This window comes from Canis lupus, chromosome 30 (genome assembly GCF_011100685.1).
Source record: "Canis lupus familiaris isolate Mischka breed German Shepherd chromosome 30, alternate assembly UU_Cfam_GSD_1.0, whole genome shotgun sequence".
NCBI lineage: Eukaryota > Metazoa > Chordata > Mammalia > Carnivora > Canidae > Canis > Canis lupus.
Window position 1 is genome coordinate 38,730,648 of NC_049251.1, and position 15,551 is coordinate 38,746,198.

General features: G+C 52.2%; 1 protein-coding gene across 3 annotated transcripts in view; it reads right to left on the bottom strand.

Moving 5' to 3' along the window:
• SIN3A (SIN3 transcription regulator family member A) overlaps positions 1–15,259 on the bottom strand; it is a 74,917-nt gene extending 59,658 nt beyond the window's left edge. Inside the window, exons 1-2 of one of the 3 annotated variants that reach the window (XM_038581033.1) lie at positions 11,135–11,301; positions 5,438–5,616 (exon numbers count right to left, since the gene is read on the bottom strand). The gene's annotated coding sequence lies outside the window, so the exon portion shown is untranslated. Of the gene's footprint in view, positions 1–5,437; positions 5,617–11,134; positions 11,302–15,240 lie in introns of those variants that run through there. The other 2 variants (XM_038581035.1, XM_038581034.1) reach the window with 2 other exon arrangements.
• Between the last annotated feature and the right edge of the window lie 292 nt (positions 15,260–15,551).

The window sequence follows — 15,551 nt, forward strand, 5'->3', positions numbered from 1 at the left end:
CTCAGTTTTAGGCTAATAAATGCCAATTAGAATGACCAATCCAATGTTGTTTTTTTCATTTCTGTATCTTGTTTCCTTCCAATCACCTCTGTACACCCGCCTTTAGCAAGTGTCCACTCACAAGTCAGTTTTGGTGCATAAACATCCTGAAAGATTAAAGAATACAATTGCACACCCTTTTAGCAGATTAAAATGGTTCTGATTCATGTTGAAATACTTCATTCTGAAGTCCTTCTTGCTGAATGGTTACCTGGATAAGGACATCATTTTTTCTTACCCGTCCCTCAAAAATAGATGGTGCACGCATAAATTCTTCATTCTGAGAAAATTCATCATATCGTCATCTAAAGACTATATAGTCAGGACGCCCGGGTGGCTCAGTGGTTGAGCACCTGCCTTCAGCCCAGGGTGTGTTCCTGGAGTCCTGGGATCGAGTCCCGCATGGGGCTCCCTGCATGGAACCTGCTTCTCCCTCTGCCTATGTCTCTGCCTCTCTCTCTCTTTTGGGTCTCCCATGAATAAATAAATAAAAGCTATAAATAAATAAATAAATAAATAAATAAATACATACATACATACATACTACACAGTCTGCAAACTGGCTCATAGTCAATTTTACCATCATCACCCCAGTCTAGTCTGCTGCTGTCTGCTGAACTGTTTGTCTACTAGCTCCTCTAATAGTTTGTCTAGTAGCTCCTCTAGTGGGTCCATTAGTTTTCTTCTCTTTGCCATTACAGGAGGCAAAAAAATTAAGGATTACCAAATATGTTTCCTGAAACCTTAAAAAAGTTGTAAAAATAGTATAAAATATGGTCATATTCCCCAGATGCTAATGTCTTACAGAATGTTTAAGATGGTATCTCCCAACTTCTTGTACACTTTCTTGAAAGATGCTATAATGCTTCAGGCAAAGCAGTAAGAAAACTGAAGTGTAATAGTGATGATTTATTTTACCATTGAATTCTCCTTCTGGGCAATGCCATCATTCTTCCCTATTTTTACTATTTTAGTCTTTTTTAACATAATAGGGAATAACTGATGAGCAGTAATGAAATAATTCCTAGGATGATGAAATACCAGAATGTTTCAAGCTACAAGAAAACTACGAATATTAAGATCCCATAATATAGTTTACATGTATAACCCTAATAGCTAAATGAGTTTGTTTGTTTTTTTAATATTTTATTTATTTATTCATGAGAGACAGAGAGACAGAGAGAAACAGAGACACAGGCAGAGGGAGAAGCAGGCTCCACGCAGGGAGCTTGATGTGGGACTCGATCCCGGATCTCCAGGATCAGGCCCTGGGCAGAAGGTGGCGCTAAACCGCTGAGCCACCCAAGCTGCCCGCTAAATGAGTTTATACCATTAAAAAGTAAGTAAATAATCTCTGTTTCTTCTTCTTCTTTTTTTTTTTTTTTTTTAAGAGAGAGAACAGCAGCACCAGAGAGTTGGGGGGGCGTGTGTAGAGGAGGAGGACAAGAGAGAGAATCTTAAGCAGGCTCCATGCTCAGTGTGGAGCCTGGAGAGGGGGCTTCATATCATAACCCTGAGATCATGACCTGAGCTGAAATCAAGAGTCAGATGCTTAACTGACTGAGCCACCCAGGCAGGTGCCCGTCTCATTGTTCTTTTAAAGACCTACAATAAATAAAAGTCATGAATTAACTCTTTACAAGTAGTTAGTACAGCTCAAAAAGAAATTCAAAACTAAGAGTGGGTCCTAATGATACTGACTCTGTAAGCAGAAAATGAATAGCAAACTTTAGTTCAACTCAAAAGGTATTAAAAATTGTATCAATGTTAACTTTTAGACCTAGATCACTATCTTACAGTTTTGTAAGACACATTTGGGAAATCCGGGTGAAGGTTATATGGCAATTCTTTGTATTATTTTTGTAACTTCTTTTGAAGCCTAAGATTATTTCAAAATGGAAAGTTAAAAAAATTTAAGTATTAATAATATAGGAATATGAAAGAAGAAAATCATCCTGTAACCCTGATAAAAGATATAGACATTTAGTTTATGTGACAAGGTTTCTATAAATTAACTGAAAACGGAATAAAACAACAGCCTGAGCATAAATAATAGAAGATAAGCTAGCTACAGCTATAAAGAAAGCATTGTAAAGAACAGAACTTCAGGGGCACCTGGGCAGCTCAGTCAGTTAAGCATTCAACTCTCAATTTTGGCTCAGATCATGACCTCAGGGTCATAAGATGGAGCCCCCTTCAGGCTATGTGCTGAATGTGGAACCTGCTTAAGATTCTGTCTCTGGGGCAGCCCCGGTGGCGCAGCGGTTTAGCGCCGCCTGCAGCTCGGGGTGTGATCCTGGAGACCTGGGATCGAGTCCCACATCGGGCTCCTTGCATGGAGCCTGCTTCTCCCTCTGCCTGTGTCTCTGCTCCTCTCTCTCTCTGTCTCTCATGAATAAATAAATAAAATCTTTAAAAAAAAAAAAAAGATTCTGTCTCTGGCCCTCTCCCTCTGCCCTCCCCCCTCCCCCCAACTATCTTGCTCTCTACAAAAAAAAAAAAAAAAAAGGACTTAAGACAGTTAAAGGGGGTAGGCAAAAAAAAAGGGGGGCGGGTAGGCAGATGAGTCACTTAACTTCATCCTACCTTTATTCTATTGGCTATATGTCTGCCCCCAACAGGTCTGGGTACACCTTTAACCAGCTTTGTATCCTCCACTGCGTAGCCAACGGTCTTGTCTATGGTAGAAATCAAATCATTCACTCATTCATGCATGCGCCCTCTAATATTCACGAGGCATTGTTCTAGGAGGTAGGGATATAGCAGTAAACCAAACAAAAATCTCCACCTTCATGATGTTTACCTTTTAGTGGGAAAAAAAGATAGTACACAAGGTATTCAGAACATTATACAGTGACAGCGCTAAGAAGAAAAAGAAGAGAAGGGTTTCTGAAGTTTTAGATATGAATATCCAAAGAATACCTCACTGATAAGGTAACTTTTGGGTAAAGGAAATAAAAAGCTAACCATGTTAGGGGAAGCATTATAGGCAGAGGGAACAGAAAATGCAAAGACCCTGATGCATATATGTGCTTAATATCTTGCAAGAATAGCAAAAAGGCTGTCTAGCTGGAGCAGAATGGAGGAAAGACAGACTGGTAGAAAATGAAGTCAGAGTGGTAACAAGGCTGAGGGTAGTAGGCAAAGGAGCACATGTTTGTTGTCAGATGTCATAAGGACCCAAGCTTGATAATCAGACTGAAATGGGAAGCCATTGGTGGGTTTTAAGCAGAAAAGCAACATGATCTGAGTTAAGCTTTAAGAGACTCACTTGAACTGCTGTGCTGAGAACAGACTAAAGAATGGCAGTAACAAAAAAAAAAAAAAAAAAAAAATTAAAAAAAAAGATTTAAAGAATGGCAGTAACAAAGCAGAGGAACAGTTAAGGTAACTGAAATAATCCAAGCTAGAGATGTCGTTGAATTCACTGGTATAGCTGGGAGGAAGGTGGTGGTAGTGGTATTAAGTGGCCAAAATCTGCGTAATATTTTGAATATAGAGCAAATAGGATTTGCTGAAAATCAAATATGAAAAAAGACGGAAAAACAGAAGTCAAACACCTATTAAATATCCAAGAGGAAATATGAAGTGGGCCACTGGTTATTTGTCTACAGTACAGGGGAGAGGTCTCCAGCTAGAGAAATTTGGGAGTTATCAGCATTGTTTGGATTTTAGAAAGGTGATATAGTACACAAGGTAACTATCCTTAATTAAGCACATTCACATTTCTGCACCAAGTGAGCCAGCCTCAACCAGGCTGATGGCCCTTAATTATTTTTTTTCTTAGTTTTTTAAAAAAAGATTTTATTTATTTATTTGACAGAAACAGAGAGTGAGCACAAGCAGAGAGAGCAGCAGAGGGAGAGAGAGAAGCAGGTTCCCTGCAGAGCAGAGAGCTCAATGTGGGACTCTATCCCAGGATCCTGGGATCATGACCTGAGCGGAAGGCAGATGCTTCACGACAGAGCCACCCAGGAGCCCCTGGTGGCCCTTAATTAGTTGTGGAAACAAACTTACCAAAAAACAAACAAAAATTCTTGTGCTTCAGACCTGCAGACTAGGGACTATAGACCTGTATGTCCTTTAATATAAACAGCCCACAAATCAGCAAGGATATCATATCAGCAGGGCTGAGGAAGTGTCTGCATCCATGATGCTCTAAGTACAAATAACACAAACACACACAAGATGGAAAGGTGGTGGGCAGCCCGGGTGGCTCAGCGGTTTTGCGCCGCCTTCAGCCCAGGGCGTGATCCTGGAGACCCAGGATCAAGTCGCAGGTCGGGCTCCCTGCAGGGACCCTGTTTCTCCCTCTGCCTGTGTCTCTGCCTCTGTGTCTCTCATGAATAAATAAATAAAATCTTAAAAAAAAAAAAAAAGATGGAAAGGTGGTGTGTGGTACAAAAGCAAAAGAATGGAGGAGCAAAGAAGAGAGATTTGCCTTCCAAACTGCTGTTAGTAAATGCCAAACTGTGAAGCCAACTGCCACTAAACAGACGTAGTAGCCTCTGGTTAAACTTTAAGATGCAATTTCAGTTCAGTTTGTATACTTTATATCACCTATTATGTGCCAATAGTATCCTACACACTGAGCCTATCACGGAAGTTAAGTTCTGGTCTAGATAGACTAAGTCATTGGCGTAGCCCTCCGTGAGGAAAACCAGTAGCCCCACAAATGTACAGGGACAAAAACCTCTATATGTTTGGTTATACATGACAACAAATCTCACTAGGTAGGTCTTTTGAATAAAGAGACCCCAAAACAAAGTTACATAAATAAAGAAAGCCAAGGTTTTTCAGTGTCTTTAATTTTTTTTTTTTTGTCTTTAATGTGTTGTTAAAAGACAATTAAGACAGGTAACTGTCTAAAGACAATGAGAATTTATATTTAGGGCCGCCTAGGTGGCTCAGTCGGTTGCACATTCCGATTCGATTTCAGCTCAGGTCATGATCTCAGGGTCATGGGATTGATCCCCACAATACACTGCGCTAAGCACAGGGTCTGCTCAGCCCTCTCCCTCTGCTCCTACCCCCCTGCACTTTCTCTCTCAAATAAATAATAATCTTAAAAAAAAAAAAAGTGGCAGGGGGCACCTGGGTAGTTCAGTCAGTTAAATGCCCGACTCTTGATCCCAGCTCAGGTCTTGATCTCCAGTTCGTGAGTTCAGGCCCCACGCTGGAGGGAACCTACTTAAAAAAAAAAAAAAGGTGGCACAAAACGAAAATCTTTGAAATATTTGTAAAGAATATAATGCAATAAAGGCAGAATGACAGACTACCTTGCTGGGTATGTTACTAGATAAACGTACCGCAACAAAAAAACAAATATCCAGAATTATTTACTTAAGCTGTAACCACAAAAAGATAAAAATTCCAAGACATTACTTCTACTACTCACTTATTGAAGTAGAAATAGGAAGACATGTGAAGGAAAGGAAGTATTAGGAAACAATAGTTGGCCATATGAATGTATCTTGAGCTTGACAGGGTAGCAGTAACATATGTGCCAAATCCATAATTTCTTCACTATGATTCTTAAACACCTTCCAAAGCAGTAGAAGCAATCAGGTCTGCAAACTGAAGAGAACAGGATTCACAAACTCTGTAAGAGACTACAATTCATGTGCGAATTTCAACATAATGCCACTCTTAACACCCCAAAGCACTCTCTTGGGGTACTTTGAGATGTCTAAGGTTATTCAATTAATAACTTGCTTCAACTGGATCTATGGTTTCAGGCTTCACCCTCCTCTTGTTCATTCAGTGTTCTCTCTACCTCCACCCCAAAGGTAGGCTCTCCCTCCTTTGAATTCCTTTCAGCTCTTTGTAGGTGACTCTCATGACACCCAACTTATACTGACGTGTAGAAAAATCATCATGTGTATATTTGCCTTTCCTTCAAAGAATGTAAACTTTTCCAAGACAAAGATTCTTCCTGTGTCAGCCCAGAGCTATTCAAGAAAGTGGTCAAGAAATGGGTGTTGACTCAATTCCCCTTTAGAATCCGAGTCCCAATCTTTTCCCTCAAAGATGCTTTCAAAAGCACACTGGTGGGTCCTCAAAAACTTAAACACAGGGATCCCTGGATGGCGCAGCGGTTTGGCGCCTGCCTTTGGCCCAGGGCGCGATCCTGGAGACCCGGGATCGAATCCCACATCGGGCTCCCGGTGCATGGAGCCTGCTTCTCCCTCTGCCTGTGTCTCTGCCTCTCTCTCTCTCTCTGTGTGACTATCATAAAAAAAAAAAAAAAAATTAAAAAAAAAACTTAAACACAGAATTACCATTTGACCCAGCAATTCCTCTGGGTATATACCCAAAAAAATTCAAAGCAGGTACTTGAAGCAGTATTTATATACTCATGTTCTTCGCGGCATTATTCACAATAGCTGAGAGGTGGAAACAACCCAAATGTCCACCGATACATGAATCAAGAAAAGGTGATATATAGGGACGCCTGGGTGGCTCAGTGATTGAACATCTATCTGCCTTTGGCTCAGGTTGTGATCCCAGGATCCTGGGATCGAGTCCTGCATCAAACTTTCTGTGGGGAGCCTGCTTCTCCCTCTGCCTATGTCTCTGCCCCTCTCTGTTTCTCATGAATAAATCTTAAAAAAAAAAAAAAAAGGTGATATATATACATATAATGGAATATTATTCACCATTAAAAAGGAAAGTAATTCTTTTTTTTTTTTTTTAAAGATTTTATTTATTTATTCATGATAGTCACAGAGAGAGAGAGAGAGAGGCAGAGACACAGGCAGAGGGAGAAGTAGGCTCCATGCACCGGGAGCCCGATGTGGGATTCGATCCCAGGTCTCCAGGATCGCGCCCTGGGCCAAAGGCAGGCGCCAAACCGCTGCGCCACCCAGGGATCCCAAAAGGAAAGTAATTCTGACACATGCTACAACACAGATGAACCCTAAAGACGTTATTCTAAGCAAAATACACCAGACACAAAAGGACAAATACTGTATGATTCCACTTATGTAAGATACCCAAAGTAGTCAAACTCACACAGAGATAAAGTAGAATGGTTGTTGCTAGGGGCTGGGTAGAGATTTAAAGGGGCTGTTGTTGGGGTGCCTGGGTGGCTCATTTGGTTAAACAACTGACACTTGATTTAGGCTCAGGTCATGATCTCAGGGTCCTGAGATCCAGCTCCATGAAGGGCTCTGCAGCACTCAGTGGGGAGTATGCTTCTCTCTCTCCCTCTGCCCCCCCCCCCACCTCATGCATGCACTCACACTCTAAAATAAATAAATACATCTTTAAAAATAAATAAAGGGGCTGTTGTTTAATAGGTACAGAGTTTCAATCTGGGAAGATGAAAAGTTCTGGAGATGGACAGGCATAATGGTTGTTCAACAAAGTGAGTGTACTTAATGCCACTGAATTTTTACCCTTAAAAATGGTTAAAACAGTAAATTTTGTCATAGATATATATACATATATATTTGTAAACACAATTATTTTTAACAGACACTGTTCCTTCACTGTTTACTACCCTCAGACTGGACACAAACGAGTAGTGTTAAGAGCAGGGACTCTGGAAGTGGATGCTAGGGTTCAGATCTGGCATGGCCACTTGACCACAGGTCTCTAACCTCTCTGTGTCACTGTCTCATCTTTAAAACACAGACTTTACAGTATCCATTAGACAGGGTTTTCATGAATATTAAGTGGATTAATGTACAGTGCCCAACTCAGTGCCTGGAGCATAAGGGCTCAATAAAGTTCTTATTGGATGCCTAGGTGGGGCAGTCGGCGAAGCCTCCCACTCTCAGATTCAGCTCAGGTCAGTGATCTTGACCTGACCTGGCAGGGAGTCTGCTTGAGATTCTCTCTCCCTCTCCCTCTGCCCCTCCAGCTAGTGTGCCCTCCCTCTCTCTAGGATATATAAATACATCTTTACGAAGAAAATGACAGTTCTTATTATTCAAGTAGACAAGGGCATAGTTTTAAAAAGAATGTTACTGAGGCACCTGGGTGGCTCAGTCAGTTAAGTGGCTGGCGCCTGATGACGGCTCAGGTCCCGCTCTCAGGGTCCTGGGATGGAGCCCCTCACCCCACCCGTGCACTGGTTTTGACGCTCAGTAGGGAACTCAGCTTGAGGATTCTTTCTTTCTCTACCTCACGCCGCCTAACGTGCACGCGCTCTTTCAAATAAATAAATTTTAAAACAATAAAATCATGTTAACTATCATTTTTAGGAGAATCTACAGAAAGTAAACTAGTAGTATTAATACTAATTTAGTAGTAGTATTACTCACAAGAGAAAGCCTTTTTTTTTTTTTAATTTATTCGTGAGAGACACAGAGAGAGAGAGGCAGAGAGACACAGGCAGAGGGAGAAGCAGGCTCCATACAGGGAGCCCGACGTGAGACTCGATCTTGAGTCTCCAGGATCACGCCCTGGGCTGAAGGGAGTGGCTCAATCACTGAGCCACCCAGGCCTCAGCCTTTTAAAGCACTTTACTAGATTACTGAATGCCATGGACATAATCTTGTAATCCCGGACTAAAATTTGCAACCATTAACATATGCCTTGCAAAGATCTCCAGTTATCTTGTTTGTACTTAAAAGGTAAACAGAACTACCCTTCGCCAAGAATCTTATCAAATTACCATATACATACCTTTTTCCTTAAGAAATAAAAAAAATCTTACTCTTGCGGTAAAACCTTCTTAATTACAAAATGCTACACTACCCAAAGTCTTCAACTCTGACAAAACTATAATATATATCATACTAATACTTAGGTAAAAAGCATTCACAAAAACTTTCCTAATACAGTGTAACCCAGTTCTTACTTGAATCCTTCAAGCATATGTGAGACTTCTGACCCTGGTGCACCAAGAGATAACATATTCTTTAAGGGCATGAATTAGGTCTTCCATGTTTCCCAGCAGACAGCATTGCGAATGGTGGGAACAACTATGTGTTGACCAAACCTTCCTCAGTTGTAGACTCTCCATATCTTCACTTTGTCACTTGACAGCATCAGAAAAAAACACCCAGGCTTCCTGTCTCCATGCTAATTCCAATACAGTCACCATTACTCAAATGAATAAGCTACCTCTGCCACTCCTACTTCCTTAACTGAGATGAGACTTACACTGCGCACATGAGTATAGAGCAGGGCAGCAAGTTCTCAGTCCCAGCTGAGCAAAGCACAAATCTACAATTTAATGTCAGAGAACTTGCTCAGATATCAGTCTATAAATATATTCCTTCTGTGTTTATTTTCTCATGAAAAGTATCAAAAACATGTAATTTCTCTTAAGAGAATGTATAAAGTCAAAGCAAAAATCTCATCTAAAATAGTTCATTAGGGCAGCCGGGATGGCTCAGCGGTTTGGCGCTGCCTTCAGCCCAGGGCCTGATCCTGGAGACCCAGGATCGAATCCTGCATCAGGCTCCCTGCATGGAGCCTGCTTCTCCCTCTGCCTGTGTCTCTGCCTGTCTCTCTCTCTCTGTATGCCTCTCATGAATAAATAAAAATCTTAAAAAAAAAAAAAAAAAAAAAGTATTTCATGAAATGTCCTAAGGCAACTCTCCAATACAGGTTGGAGGGCAATGCTAGGAAAGTCACATACACAAAACTACATCAGTCCCGGACCTCACCCTGTCCGTAACAAAACAGGGCCAAGGACATCATGTTTTATAGAATATAAATAGAAATGGTCTAGATGTTCTAACAGAATTACATAAAACCAGAAAAGAAGATTTCTCAAGAACACCTATAGTCCCGTAAATTGCAACTTACTTCTTCGGGGGGAAATTAAGCATACACAGAACCACCTGTACATTCAGAAATGCAAAAGCTGACGAAATCAAGAGTATTGCATCCAGTCCGAGAGGTCTTTTCGCTTCTTTTTTTATTTTTTTTATGAGAATCCCCCTCTTTTATAAACCCATCGTCTTTTAAATCGTTAAAATGTAAATGCAACCGTTCCCTTTTCTAAAATCTCAGCCTAGTTAGAGACTTTTTTTTTTTTTTTTCCCCTCCCCTGGCCAAACTGGGTTTGAAGTCCTAGGGCACCTAGCCGCGGCCAAGTCTAAGTACCCACCACCCCATTGGCTCCGGGGAAACCCCGCCCCGTGCAGCCACAGTAACGAACGTCGAGGGAACTCCAAGAAAGGTTGTCCCCGGCCACACTGCCGCCCCCGGTGACTCTCCGCCCCTCCCCCACCGTCCCCACTGCGGAAGCGTGGTCGCCGCGCGGGCAGCCGCCGGGCTGCAGCCGCCAGCGGGGGGCCCCGGGCACCGCGCCCCAGCGCCCAGCACCCGGGGGCGGGGGCGGGGCCGGGGCCCGGGCCGGGGCCGGGGGCCGAGCCGCGCGCGCCGCGAGGAGCCGAGCCGAGACAACAGCCCCGGGCCCGGCGACAGGCGCGGCCAGGCCGCCGGAGTAAGTCCGACACCTCCGCAGCTCCGAGGCGGCGGGGGCCCCTCCCACCCCGCCGAGGCGCAGGGCGGGGCCGAGCAGGGCGCCGCGGCTCCCCGCCAGCCCGGACAGCGGGCTTTCCCGAGCCCCGCTCGCCAAGGAGGCGGAAACCGGGGGGAGGGGAGGGCGGCCAGGGGGAGTGGCATCCCCGCTCCGCTCGGCCCCTCCGGCCAACCGGATCCGGGGAGGGCGGGGGGACGCCGGCCGCACGCCCCCTCCCCGCCGCGCCCCGAGGGCGCACGCGGGACCCCCGCCCGCCCGCCCGCCCGGCGAGGCCCCGCCCCCCGGGCGCGGGCGGGGAGGGGCAGCGGCTGCGAGCTGCCCCGGCCGCCGGCCCCGCCCCTTTCCCCACCATCGCACGCGCGCGCCGGCCCCGCCCCTGAGCGGCGGCGCGAGAGCCCGCCCCCTCCGCGCGCACCGGGGCTGCGCTCTCCTCCCCCTCCCGCACCGAGCGCTGCCCCGCTCCGCCCCCCGCCCCCCGCGCCCGGCCACACACCTCCCGCCCGCCTGCTCTACGGGAAGCCGCGGAGGTCAGCCCCCCCGTACGCACACCCTCGAGTGCGGCGCTCAGCGCTCCCCGCCGCCAGCGCCCGCCTCGCCCTCGCCCTCGCCCTCGCCCTCGCCCTCGCCCCCGGCCCGGCGTGCTCTCACCGCAAAGCTGCTCCGGCCGCTCCTCGCTCTGGCTCTCGCCGCGCGTCCCTCTCGGCGTGCGCCTCGGGCTCACCGGGGAGGCCCCGAGAACGGCGCGGGCACAGGCCCGCCGGGGCGGACTGGCAGCCTCCTCCCCGCCAGCCGAACGGTCACAGGCCCCGGGGCCCAGACTGGGAAGGAGGGAGGGAGGGAGGGAGGGAAACTCCGAGGGGGGAAGGGGAGGGGGGGAAAGATGGAGAAACCGTCTCCGCCGCCTCTACCGCCGCGGCCGCTTCTCTGTTACCCGGGAAATCCCGCCCACTCCCCCGGCCCGCCCCGCGGAGGGAAGACTCAGCCTCGCCCCGCCACAGGCCGCCCCGCCCGTCCGTCAAGGCCCGGGCCAATCGCCGCGCCCCTTCTGCCGGCTGCCCGCCCCTTCCCCCTCGGCCGGGAGGGGCGGGGGAGCCGCTCACCTTCTCCACGCCCCTATTGGCGGGGAGCTTCCCTAACTCAACCCCGCCTATTGGAGCCGGGTCGCTGAAGCCCACCCCCACGCCTCCGCACTATTGGAGGAAGCAGGGGAGCTCCGCGCGTCCCATTGGCCGGCCCCGCACATCCCGCCCCGCGCGGCCGCAGCCACAGGCCCAACAAGTCGGCTCCCGCCCTCGCCGGGCCGCGCATTGGAAGGCTACCCGGGCTCCCTGGCTGCCCCAGGAAGGCAAGTAACCGATGTGGGGTAAGATGTCCGTAAGCGACGCAGGCCCCGCCCCCCGGCCACCCGATTGGACAGCGCGGCGCCGGTAGCGGCCCCCATTGGCCAGGACGCCCGTCGAGGAAGGAGCCGACCCCGCCCCGCGCGGGGAGGCTGAACCTTAGCAGTCCTTTTGTGGAATGTTTACACTAGAGACTGAAGTGCAGAGAGTTCCAGGGCCCGAAACAGGAGGGGGCGCGGAGCTCAGCAGCTGGGAGCCGGAGCCCTGAGACTTGAAAGGGAGAGGCGGCAGCAGCACTACCAACCGTGAAGGACTCCTTACAAAAAAATTTAAAAATTAAAAAAAAAAAAAAAAAAAAAAAACCAGACCTCATCCTATCCAGTTCTCTCTACAATTTACATTTCCGCACGCTGCCGCCTTGTAAACACAAATATCCAGAGCAACCGGATCCGTACGGCTGCTTCCAAAGCGTACGGAATTAAGAGCTGGGGAACCACAGTCGAAAAAGAGCCCCAGGGGTTGCCACCCCGAGCTAGGAGTGGCTGCACACTTCCAACGCCGACAAGCCCTAAACTTGAGTATGCAGTCTTTCTAAAAGGGCGGAGATAACCGAAATGGAGGCAGGGCCCTAACAGCCACCGCCCTGGCAAGCCTCCGGAAGGCGGAGCGTGAGGTGTGAGGCGTCTGCGACCTCCGGGGGTAGACCTGGAGGCTCGCTCCAACGGAAAGAGGAGAGCAGACAGGCCTCGGCATAAATAAACCTTCACCCCACACTTCGTACAAAGGATAAAAATCCTGCAGTTGGTGACGAAAGGTAAGAATGGCTGTTCAGCTAGTCCTTCGGCCAACAAGTGTTCGTGGCAGTCCCTAGGCCTTCTCTGTGTAGGTTATAGTGCTTCAAACACACAGAGACAAAGTGCTTGCAGTGCCGAGGTTGCTTTTATTAAAGTCCCCAAATGGGGCGGAGAAAGGACGCTGGCCCTGCTTTGGGGGGCGCTCAAGGAGCGCCAGGAAAGGAGGGGGCGGGACCAGAGTTTTCCCGCTCTCCAGCAAAAAAGGCGACTCCCCCAAGCCAACCTACCAGTCCCCAAGTGGCAGGCCCCGGGGAACCTGCGCCCAGGTGCTACCTCGTCGTCCCTCTGCAGTCCCGCGGAGACGGCACGGCAACCAGCGCTGGCAACAGGTGGGCCTGACTGCAAGGATGGCTTCAAGCCGCAAGAGCAAGGCAGTGGACCGTGGGCTCCATGAGTAGCGAACGGAGGAGAGCCAAGCCCTGCCCCAGGACGGAGCTCTGAACATAAGTCACGCCGGCGAAAGCGGACCCTTGAGTCAGCCTGCTCGAGCTCAGGACGAAGCGGCGCTCGTCCTTCCCTGCTCCCTGGACTGGGTGCCGCGCGACGATGCCCCTGGCCTTGAAGGGCCACTTGGAATCCGAGCAGGATGGGCCGCCCCCGACTTCTGGGAGCCGGGGGTGAGCCGCCCTGGACCACGCCTAAGGCACCCAGGCTATTCTTAGGTCGCCCAGGGTTTCAGATGAAGCCACCCAGCGACAGGCTGCCCGCGTCCGCGGTGTTCTCAAGCTTAAGTCTAGGGCGACCTCCGGGAAGCCAAGGGGCGCGGGGACGGCCAGGCCGCAGCGTCGGAAATTAAGTACTTGGCCCGGGAGGCCAGATCCCACCGTGTCCTCCCGACCCCCGCAGAGCCCCTCAAGCCGGGACCCCTGAACCCACTGCTGCCTGCAACCCCTCCCTGCACCGCAAAGCTACCCCGTCTCCGGCCTTAGAGGCATCATTGTGTGCCTCCCCGGCTCTCCTCGCCCCCTTCCCGCCCCGCCCCTGCCGAGCACTCCAGACCCAGGACTTCCGGGCGGGAGGACAGTTCGAAGGAGCGAGGCGGGACTCCCACATGTGCGGAGCGCGCACACAGGCTGGAGGAGGGGGCGGGGAGCAGGGGTGGACTTCCCCTCCGCGCTCGCCCGGCCGGGGGGCGGGGCCTCCCGCCGCGCCAATCAGGGGCGGGGGCGGGACCTTGCGCCGCACGTCAGCCGCAGGACTCCTCCCTCCGCCCTTCACGGAAAAAAAAAAAACAAAAATCCTAGCAACTTAAACTCCAGCCCGGCCTCCGATAGGCGGAGCTCGCGAGCACGTCGCCCAGTGGCGGGCCGAGGAGGGGAGAGGGGAGCCTCGCGCAGCCAATGGAAGACAAGAGGAGGCGGGCCCTCCGGGGAGCCCGCGGTGGGCGGGAGCGCGGGCAGGCCCCGCCCCCCGGCTCCCCTCCGGGCGGGTTGCACAAGCGGCGGCTGGAGTACATAGTAAACAGGGTAGGCCCGGGAGTGGCGGCGGGGCCGGCGCGGCGCTCCGCGGGCCCGGGCCCGGCGCCTCCTCGGCCCGCGGCCCCCGCCCCGCGCCGGCGCCCCGCCCTCCAGCCCGCGGCCGCCATCCCGGCTGTCAGGCGCGCCCCCCGCGCCCCTCCCCGCCCGCTGATGCATTTCCTTTTCCCGATTCCGAGCGTGCAGAGTGTTTTCCCAGTTCCCGACCTTCACCGCCCCAGTCGGGCCACCCCCTCGCGGGCGCGCTCGCACGCCGAGCCCCCGCCCCCGCCCCCGCCCCCGCCCCGTCGGCGGGCGAGCAGCGCAGCCGGGGGAGGGGAAGGGGCAGGGGCCACCGCCGCCGCCGCCGCCGCCGCCGCCGCCGCGGCCTCGGGTGGGCGGGGAAGGAGGCATCCGCCGGGGCCGCCCCGGGAGCCCGCGGGGCTCCCACACCCCCGGGCCGAGGTCCGCGCGGGCTCGCGGCCTGGCGGGCTCCGGGGCGCCCGGGCCGGCGCGCGGGGCTCTTTCCGGTGCCGCCCCCGCCCCCGGCGCCCCTCCCGCGGGCCGGCGCTGCCCCCGCCCCCAGAGTCCATAACAACCGCGGCCCCGGAGCGCGCCCGCCGCCCCCTCCAAGTTCGCGGCCGGAGCCGAGCCCCGGGGCGGCAGCCGGCACTGCGCGGCGCGGGGACAGCCGCGGGCTCCCGCTCGCTCGCCAACTCCGCTCGCCGCAACTCCGGCGCCCGCGGTGGGCCCGGCCCGCCCGGCTCGGCCCCCGGCGGCGCGCCCCCCGCCCCCCGCCCCCGCCCCCGTCCCCCCTTCACAGTAGTCGCTCCACGGGCGCCGCAGGGGCGGGGGCGGGGGTCTCCCCGGCCGGGCCGCCGCCGACACCTACCGAGGCCGACTGCCCGGCGCGCCCCGGCCGCCCCCCGGCCCGCGGATCCGGCCGGCTCGGGGGCACACGGGCTCGGGCGGGCGGCGCCGAGCGCTCCTCCCCGGCCTGCCCGGAGCCCGGCGCCCCCCAGCCCCGCACCGCGGCGGGCCGGCCGGCCAGCCCCCCAAACGCCCGACATTGGGGAGACCAAATTAAAAGCAGCTGTTTAACATACCTTCCGAGCCAGGCGAGGAGTCCTGAATGGGGGGGACCGCCCCCCGCGGGCCATTGGCTGCGCGGCGCTCGCGTCAGAGCCCCGGGCCCGCCCGCCGCCGCGCCCCGCCCCTTCCCTTCATTGAACGCTGCCTCGCTGCCTCGCTGCCTCGCTCCCGACAACCTCAAATAAATAAATTAAAGTGGCGGCGAGCGGGCAGCGCGGCCCCGGCCGAGGCCCCTTCCCGCGGGGCCGCCCCCTGGGGCTCCCGGAGGCCCGCGGCCGGACGGCGACCTGGGGCGCGGGGCCCCCTTCCTCCGCGCTGCGGGGCC